At 45.3% G+C, this 9,646-nt stretch overlaps 1 protein-coding gene across 6 annotated transcripts in view; it reads right to left on the reverse strand.

Annotated features, from left to right (window-relative positions):
* The window catches only part of LOC106607212 (sphingosine 1-phosphate receptor 2), a 32,103-nt gene extending 24,596 nt beyond the window's left edge, over positions 1 to 7,507 (reverse strand). For 3 of the 6 annotated variants that reach the window (XM_014203937.3, XM_014203935.3, XM_014203936.3), the window contains exon 1: positions 6,816 to 7,506. The gene's annotated coding sequence lies outside the window, so the exon portion shown is untranslated. Of the gene's footprint in view, positions 1 to 6,815 lie in introns of all 6 variants that reach the window. The other 3 variants (XM_014203939.3, XM_045720480.2, XM_014203934.3) reach the window with 2 other exon arrangements.
* Positions 7,508 to 9,646: the final 2,139 nt, after the last annotated feature.

The following is a 9,646-nucleotide window of genomic DNA, read 5'->3' on the forward strand; positions in this document are numbered from 1 at the left end:
GGAATACCGTCAGGGCCCGCGGACTTGAGGGTGTTGACCTGATTAAAAACCCTTCTCACGTCGGCCTCAGAGAGTGAGATCACCCAGTCCTCTGGGTCGGTGACAGCCCTCACATCCGGGTCAATGTTGTTGTTGTCAAAGCGTGCATAACATGCATTGAGTTCATCTGGTAGAGAGGCATCGTTGGGCAGATCACTGTTGGGTCTTCCTTTGTAATTTGTAATAGACTGTAGCCCCTGCCACATGCGGCGGGCGTCGGAGCCTGTGTAATATGATTCCACCTAATTCCTATATTGTCCTTTTGCTCGTTTGACTCTGCGGAAGTCATAGCGGGCCTTAACAATAACAGCTGAAATGATTTGGGAGTTTGGGGGATTTTGGGCCATGCTACAACTATTTCACTGCCTTGCAACCTCTCCAAAAGTCCCTTGATGGAACCGTTGTATGTGTATACATGTGTGTATGTATGGTATAATATTGTGAGCAGGTCTGAAAGTACTCTGTCATGCTGTGGGGGTATGGTTTCGAGGGCAGTGAGAGAACGGCTACTTGACTTTGACCGGGAGCAGAGAGATGATCTCACAAGAGTTACAACATTTGACCTGTTGTCACGTTTGGTTGAGACAAACATCGTCCATTTCCAATTGATCTGCCAACTCCTATAAAGCATCCTGAACTGTTGTATGACCTCACTCCAGTTTAGTTACTCGTGGTGTGCGTTTTAAATTTGTGCAGTTCACTTAAAATCCCATTTCAGTGTGTCAGTCAGGAAGTAGGCCAGCCAATACAGTCTGTCAGCCTGCCACATCCATCTTTACTCATAATCACACAGAGATGCATCTCCAATATGTTGTTAATGGAACAGACCTTCTTTCAGAGTTCTAAGTCTCAGTAAGCAGTAAGCTTCCAGAAAGCTTCTCTAAGTATATGGGTGGTCCACAGTGAAGTTAAAAATACTGTATGATATAGACATGCCTTTATCACAACTGTGCAGGATGATTTGAACCAAATCCCTTTAATGATATGTCAGGCATGCTGGTGTGTTGGTGAGGGTATTAGGGTGCGTAGCCATGGATACTTTTATGGTTAAGTGATTAGAGAAGACGGGAGATGTAACAGGACCTTTTAAAGCTGTTGGATTTGGATAAGGAGTTCAAACATCATTCTGACCTGAAATACACCAAACGTTTTCCCTCCTCCAAATATCTGCTCAACTAAATATTTATAAAAGTATTCCTGAGGGCACGTCTGTGTTAGACAGATGTTGTTTTGATATAGTTCCATGTGTCTGTGAAAGATGTTGGGAATGGGGGAAAAAAGCAGAGCAGGCCATATACTTCCTGATCGGAGACACTCCCAGTTCTTGGCTGTGTATCAGAAAGCTACATGTTGTCAGCTGTTTGTTGCAGCTTGTACCTCTGCAGCCTGTGAACAGAAGGCACTTATTTTGCTACAGCTGCCACACCCAGGAAAAGTGTTTTTCAGGCTAGCGGAGATTCTCATTTGGGCAAAAGACCGTCCTCTCATTGACTTCTCCTTCCTCTCTCCTCCGTGACCCGGTAAAACCGATACGTAGTCGAGCGTCAATTCGTTAGTAGGCGAACGAAGGAGGCTGCTCCCCTCCTCGATTACCAACTTCAACAGAGGATGCACAAGAGTATCCACACCACAGGAGGTTGGTGGCACCTTCATTGGGAAGGATGGAATTGTAGTAATGGCTGGAGGGGTATGGTCACAAATACATCGAACACATGGTTTCCATGTGTTTGATGCCATTCCATTCGCTCTGTTTCAGCCATTATTATGAGCCGTCCTCCAATCAGCAGCCTCCACTGATCCTCACGGCAGGTAGCGCAGAAGTGTTAAAATACCCGCCACACCCCCTTTGAGTCAGCTGATGTTTTCCCGAAGGAGAAGAGCATGCACACACTTAAAAACAATGCTACTTATCCTTTTATCTAGAAAATGTATTGCACTAACTACATTTGTTTTGATCACTTTATACATTTAATTTGGGGATCCACCCCTGTAAAGCCATTACACACACTGATTGTGATACAGATAAGAGCTGCAGCACTGACTAAAAATGTAAGTAGTGGATTGACTCGTGACGGTTTCCTTTTAACCCTGCCTGTTCAAGCCAGAACGTTGTTCCCTTCTCTGATCTTTCTGATGTTCGTACCCCTTTAGAAATGGCTGACTAAAGTAAAGTGGTTGTGTGTAGTAGACAACAAGAGCCTTCAGCGTCCCTAAGGATATAGTCTTCTCACTGCTTCGTATTAGCGGCCTCGCTCTCCCAGGACTGGAGCTGAAACATGAGCATCCTTTAGGGACGACCCCACCCACATCTCCCTCCGACTTCAACCCCCCATGTGACCCGGCTTCCGACCTGGCCAAGAAATAATCCCACACATCCAGTTCCCACCGCTGAATTATCATCCATTTATTTATCCATCTGTTTACTTTCTACATTGGTTTATTTATTTGTCCATTGATTTGACTTGCATTTCTCACGCGCTTCTGCTCCTCGCAGTCTTCCTCCACACTGTGTGGATGCTGCTGTCATGTCTGCCTGGTTACACTGTGTGGATGCTGCTGTCATGTCTGCCTGGTTACACTGTGTGGATGCTGCTGTCATGTCTGCCTGGTTACACTGTGTGGATGCTGCTGTCATGTCTGCCTGGTTACACTGTGTGGATGGTTGACTGCTGGTGTGTTGGAGCTGCTAACAGCAGCACTCCAGGACTCTGTCATTTGGGCCAGAGATGAGTGTGTGAAGTGAACATGTGTGAAGAGGGTTGGCAGAGGTCAGTGGCGGCGTGGCGGGTTTTGTTCTAGTGTAATGAGCCGTGAGGTCACATGATCCCAAAGCAGACGGCCAGTCGCCTGGATCAGGTTGTGTCTCTCTCCAGCCTGTCGGCCAGCCCCCCCTCCCCCCCGTAGCACAGGCGTCCCATCCACACCCCCACAACATGCCCATCTCACACCGGATATTGTTCTCCACCTACATACACAGAGTACACCAAACATTAAGAACACCTCCCCCCTTTACCCTCAGAACAGACTCAGTTCATCAGGGCATGGACTCTACAAGGTGTCCAAAGCATTCCACAGGGATGCTGGCCCATGTTGACTCCAATGCTTCCCACAGTTGTGTCAAGTTGGCTGGTTGTCCTTTGGGTGGTGGACCATTCTTGATACACACAGGAAACTGTTGAGCGTGAAAAACCCAGCAGTGTTGTAGTTCTCGACACAAACCAGTGTGCCTGGCCCCTACTACCATACCCTGTTCAAAAGCACTTCAATCTTGTGTCTTTCCCATTCACCCTCTGAATGGCACACATGCACAATCCATGTCTCAACTATCTCAAGGCTTAAAAATCCTTCTTTAACCTGTCTCCTCCCCTTCATCTACACTGATTTATGTGGATTTAACCAGTGACGTCAATAAGGGATCGTAGCTTTCACCTGGATTCACCTGGTCAGTCTATGTCATGGAAGGAGTAGGTGTTTTGTGTATGTCCCTCTCCCACCCATCACCCCTCTCAAATGATGTTATCATGGAGAAATGTTTGCTTGTCTTTATTTGGTGCTTCTTGTCTGTAGTGGCTCCCATGTGCATCTGAGCATTCAGTTAGTTTAGCACTCTGTTGCCATTGACATTAGCTCATGCTTAACCATCAGGAGCTTTTAACATTTTAGAGAGGCTTAATGACCAGCACACTGAAGAGAGTGATCTGAGAGAGAGAGAGAGAGAGAGAGAGAGCTGAGAGAGAGAGCTGAGAGAGAGTGAGCTGAGGAGAGCGCTGAGGAAAGAGAGAGAGCTGAGCTGAGGAGAGAGAGAGCGAGAGAGAGCGAGAGAGAGAGAGCTGAGAGAGAGCGAGCTGAGGAGAGAGAGAGAGAGAGCTGAGCTGAGGAGAGCGAGAGAGAGCGAGAGAGAGAGAGCGAGAGCGAGAGAGAGCGAGAGAGAGAGAGCTGAGAGAGAGCGAGAGAGAGAGCGAGAGAGAGCTGAGAGAGAGAGCTGAGAGAGAGAGAGAGAGCTGAGAGAGAGAGAGAGAGAGCTGAGAGAGAGAGAGAGAGAGAGAGAGAGAGAGCTGAGAGAGAGAGAGAGAGAGAGCTGAGAGAGAGAGAGAGCTGAGAGAGAGAGAGAGAGAGAGAGCGCTGAGAGAGAGAGAGAGAGCGCTGAGAGAGAGAGAGCGCTGAGAGAGAGAGAGAGAGAGCGCTGAGAGAGAGAGAGAGCGCTGAGAGAGAGAGAGAGAGCGCTGAGAGAGAGAGAGAGAGCGCTGAGAGAGAGAGAGAGAGCGCTGAGAGAGAGCGAGCTGAGAGCGCTGAGAGAGAGCGAGCTGAGAGCGCTGAGAGAGAGCGAGCTGAGAGCGCTGAGAGAGAGCGAGCTGAGAGCGCTGAGAGAGAGCGAGCTGAGAGCGCTGAGAGAGAGCGAGCTGAGAGCGCTGAGAGAGAGCGAGCTGAGAGCGCTGAGAGAGAGCGAGCTGAGAGCGCTGAGAGAGAGCGAGCTGAGAGCGCTGAGAGTGAGCGAGCTGAGAGCGCTGAGAGAAAGAGAGAGCTGAGAGAGAGCGAGAGCTAAGAGAGAGCTGAGAGATAGAGAGAGCTGAGAGAGAGCGAGCTGAGAGCGCGAGCTGAGAGAGCTGAGAGAGCGCGAGCTGAGAGAGCTGAGAGAGCGCGAGCTGAGAGAGCTGAGAGAGCGCGAGCTGAGAGAGCGCGAGCTGAGAGAGCTGAGAGAAAGAGAGAGAGCTGAGAGAGAGAGAGAGCTGAGAGAGAGCTGAGAGAGAGCTGAGAGAGAGCTGAGAGAGAGCTGAGAGAGAGAGAGCTGAGAGAGAGAGAGAGAGCTGAGAGAGAGAGAGCTGAGAGAGAGAGAGAGAGCTGAGAGAGAGAGAATGATGGATGGGTGTTTTTATCAGGGTAATAAAACACTAGTCCCTCCTCCTTATCAGCTTATCTCGGTGTTTCTCTTACCCATGAATAGATTACCGACACCCTCATTCTGTGTGGGTGTGCAAGGTGTTTTTGCATAATGCGATTCTTTCAAAGAGCATTAACGTGCAGGTTGCGTTATGCTTTTCATGGTCAGTGTGACCCAAAACTGTGCTCCTAACAAACACTATTTCATTCATCTTGTCCAAGGAGCAGAATGGGTCATAAACACACAACAGTCACCTAAATCCATACAACCCAGACAATTATGACATATCTTGTTCCACACATCTTAATCCACATATTCAACACGCTGAACTGTAATGTGAAGCCGTGTCAGAGGAAGAGTCCAGCCACCCAGGTCATAGACTGTTCTCTCTGCTACCGCCCGGCAAGCAGTACCGATGCACCAGGTCCGGAAACAAAACAGCTTTCACGCCCAAGCCATAAGACTGCTAAATATTTAACCAAATATCTACATTGAACCTTTTGCACGCTCTTTTGACTCATCACATACGCTGCTGCTACTGTTTATTATCTATCCTGTTGCCTAGTAACTTTATCCATACCTATAATACATATCCAGCTCAATGACCTCGTACCCCTGCACCTCGACTCAGTACTGGTACCCAGTGTATATAGCCAAGTTATTGTTACTCATTGTCTATTTTTTCCTTGTTATCATTTTTTTTCTATAATTTGTAAATGTTTCTCTCTTCATTGTTGGAAAGGGCCCGTAGACTACACCTGTAGTTTACAAAGCATGGGACAAATAAACTTTGATTTGATTTTGTAGTCAGTTAAGACCTCAGCATATAATACACGTACAGATAGGTTAGCCTAATGTAATGGTTTGTGAAAGTGTGCAGCAAGTAGGTCAGGGCTTTTACAATCTATTTATGAACAGTTTATCTTTCTTTTAAGATAAAACTGAACAGTGTTGCTAAAAATATATATATTTGCCTTTATTGATTTTGGAACACTTGAAAACATGTTAGAATGGAAATCAGGTTTAATCCACCAGGCGCTGGGGACCCGGATCCCGCGAATGCCCACCACGCAGCTCCACTCCGGTGAGATGGTTTAATGGAACCTTTTGTTTTATTAAAACATCCTTTCAGGACAATGCGCCCTTTACAGTGACGGATGAGCGGACCTCGACAACACCCGAGGGGGGAACAGCGGGTCTTCGAACCACTACAAGACGTATAGGAGCCCCCTGCGAAGCTAAAGCCAGGGGACCACAGCACACCCCCCTCGACAAAGTACAATACACATAGAGCAGCAGTGAATCCGCCAGCAGCGGGCACCGTGGCTTGTTAATATTTAATGGATCATGTTCCTCATTAAACACAACGTTCCAAAACATCTGTTATTCTCGGAGAATAAAAACAATACATTTATTGAGGGATCATTTTCTGGTTGTTTGATTAACCATATAGTTTACAACCTTGAGGAACACTGAACAAGGCATCACCCAAGACACCCATAAGCTTCTCTTAGAATTTGTGTGTGGTTTCCTTTTACGTTATATACTTTGTATATATTAGATAACCTCTCTACACGTTTGACTGCATCCTGGTAATCATTCATGCTGCCCAATTCTAATATCACTAAGGTTAGTTAAACAATCCCGTGTGATTAGACGTCAGTGGTTGCCACTAAATACCGTGCAATTGGTCTTTGGGTAGGTTAATATAAAATAATAAACTATATCTTCCCAAAGTGGGCGAAGTTCATAACCGCCCTCCCTCGTGTGTTGCAGACTCGCTGCACATTGTTCATTGATTGATAGTTTCTTTGTTTTTCAACGACGGCACGTGTAGAGTGTACACTCGCCACAATTGTACAATTTGGCTGGTAGATCTACACATGAAACCACTTACCCCATGTGCGAAGTCGGCGGGTGCAGCAAAACCAAAGTAGGCCGATGTAGTTGTGGTTGTTGTCGACAAAGTTGTATCATGTGGCTACCTATCTCCAAATCAAATGCATTTTCAAAAGTTCACTTGATTTGTGAGCGCTGTCTTCTTCTGGGTCGAGGGTAAAATTATGACAATCAAAAGTTCCGATGACGACTGGACAGTGTTGCTCGTCTGGTCATAGGTAAATCCATAGCTGGAACTACTCTGCCTCCAAAAAAATGAAATACTGCGAAGACTGAATTAATCCCAATACAAAATATTTTAAAGACAATGCCTGAGACTTTTCGTTAGGCTCATACTTTCTCCTTTGTTGCTCTATTCCCAGTGTCCGTGTGGTTGTTCCTTCTCTAACTCTGAGAACAACAGCTCCACAGGCTATGGAACAACAGGGAGGCGCGCGCACATTACGCGCCGGTCACACACATATTTCCTCAAACCAACTGTCGAAACGTCCTACTACAGAATAGTAGTAGGACCAGTCCCGTTTTTCGGCTAATGGTTTTCACTTATAATATTCAGATAAAACCCTCTACCTTTATTCATAGTCACTAATTAGACTTACAGGATAACAGATAGCATTTTCATTGTGAGTTTTTCTCTGTCCAGTGTACAAATGAAGTCCAGATGTTTTAGTCTTTAATCTTCCACCACCTCACTTCCGGAGCCCTCACGCTCCCTGGATGAACGTGAGTCCAGTGCTTCTCCAAATCTAAACGCCTGAGATCCGAGGAGTCTTCCGACTGACTACAGTACTAGAAATACTGTCTCTGGCATACAGGCTATAAATATACTGAAGAATGTCAGTGTTTCCCATTCATTATTTTTAATTAGATTTTACATTTTTTTGCATTTCCACTTTGATATGTCTCATAGCTAAACATGTAAATAAGCGTTGAGTCAGTTGTTCATGTTGACTCATTCTTGTTTTTGTTTTTAATCTATGCATCATGACATTTGGTCTGCTGTCAGTCATGAAGGTAGGGCAGAGGTAAGTATGGGGATGTTCTGTCAGTCATTATCAAGCCAGAAGTCTATGGTGATGAAGAGTGACATCAATGTAATGGTGTTGTATATGGCAGACCAGAGACCACATGACACATAACACACATCTTGGTGGCAAATGAAACTAGGAAATGAAACGCACACAGATGAAACATAAAGTCCATAAACTGTCTGCTTTCTCCCCCTGTGTTGGTGAGTGAGTTGAGAGTGAATAGAGCTGCATAGTAAGAGAGACAAGCAGTGATTGGGCAACCCCCCACCCACCAACTGTAGTCATCCTTCCTACCTCTTCCTTCCACCTCTCCTCCTCCACCAGCTGCGTGGGAGGAGTTCTCTCAGAAGCGGGGAAATTGTGAAATTATCTTGAATAGAAACACACTGTATATTTGGGAGAAATCAAAAAGAGACGCAAAGGAAACGTTCTGTTTCTCTGGAAACTGAGAGAGGCTATTCAACATGTTGGCGTACCTACCCTCTAAGATGCCAATACTTTTCGTACCTCCATGTCAATGACGTCATCCACTTAAGCGTTGGCAGTTTGAATGGACAGTGAGTAATCTGGATGTCTAGCAAGCACTCATTATGGACTGACTGCACATTGTCAGGGAGTTTATGATGGGACAAGACATTTGAGAGAGAGTGCACTGCAGAGCCTCACAGAGGAGAGAGGAACCCCCAACCTTGCAGCTCCCACTTTGCTCAAGGGAGTGGTCAAGAGCCCTGACCTTACTTCCTGTTGGGGCCACTCACAAGCATTCCATTGTCTGTGAGAATGTGACTGGGCTCTTGAGACTCCCCACATCTGGCAGCTGTTATTACGGCCCCTGCATGGTGAAACATCTGTTGATGTGCCCTTGAGCAAAGCTCAACCCTAATTTCTCCTGTAAGTCACTTTGGATAAGAATGTCTGCTAAATGACAAAACAAATGTAAATATAAAGTGTCTTTCTTGTAAGTGAACATGGATTGTTGTGACGCAGTCTGTGGTTACCTGACTTGTTTCTAGACCTATGTAGTTATGTGAGAGTGAGAGAGAGCGAAAAACAGACAGACATTCAGAGAAACAAAACCATTTCTTGTAATGTCTAGCAAGCAGACCTGTGGCAGAAAAAGTTGTATTTTGTAGTTACTAGAAAATACCAACTTTTCAAATACTCGAGGTAGTCCAACAGTAGTCAGATGTAGAAAATCAACTACAGGCAATTATTTCCTTTGATATTCAAATATAGGTCTCAGAAAAACAAATCACTTTTGAAAGTATTTTGAATACCTCTCAGAAAAACACATCATATTTTAAGGTATTTTATGTGCAAGTTATTAAAATACATACAGTTGAAGTGAGAAGTTTACATAAACTTAGGTTGGAGTCATTCAAACTCGTTTTTCAACCACTCCACAAATTTCTTGTTAACAAACTATAGTTTTGGCAAGTCGGTTAGGACATCTACTTTGTGCATGACGCAAGTCATTTTTCCAACAATTGTTAACAGACAGATTATTTCACTTATAATTCCCACTGTAATTGTATCACAATTACAGTGGTCAGAAGTTGACATACACACTAAGTTGACTGTGCCTTTAAACAGCTTGGAAAATTCCAGAAAATGATGTCATGGCTTTAGAAGCTTCTGATAGGCTAATTGACATAATTTGAGTCAATTGGAGGTGTACCTGTGGATGTATTTCAAGGCCTACCTTCAAACTCAGTGCCTCTTTGCTTGACCTCATGGGAAAATCAAAAGAAATCAGCCAAGACCTCAGAAAAGAAATTGTAGACCTCCACAAGTTTGG

Source organism: Salmo salar, chromosome 06 (genome assembly GCF_965601325.2).
Source record: "Salmo salar chromosome 06, fSalSal1, whole genome shotgun sequence".
In the NCBI taxonomy this organism is placed as follows: Eukaryota; Metazoa; Chordata; class Actinopteri; order Salmoniformes; family Salmonidae; genus Salmo; species Salmo salar.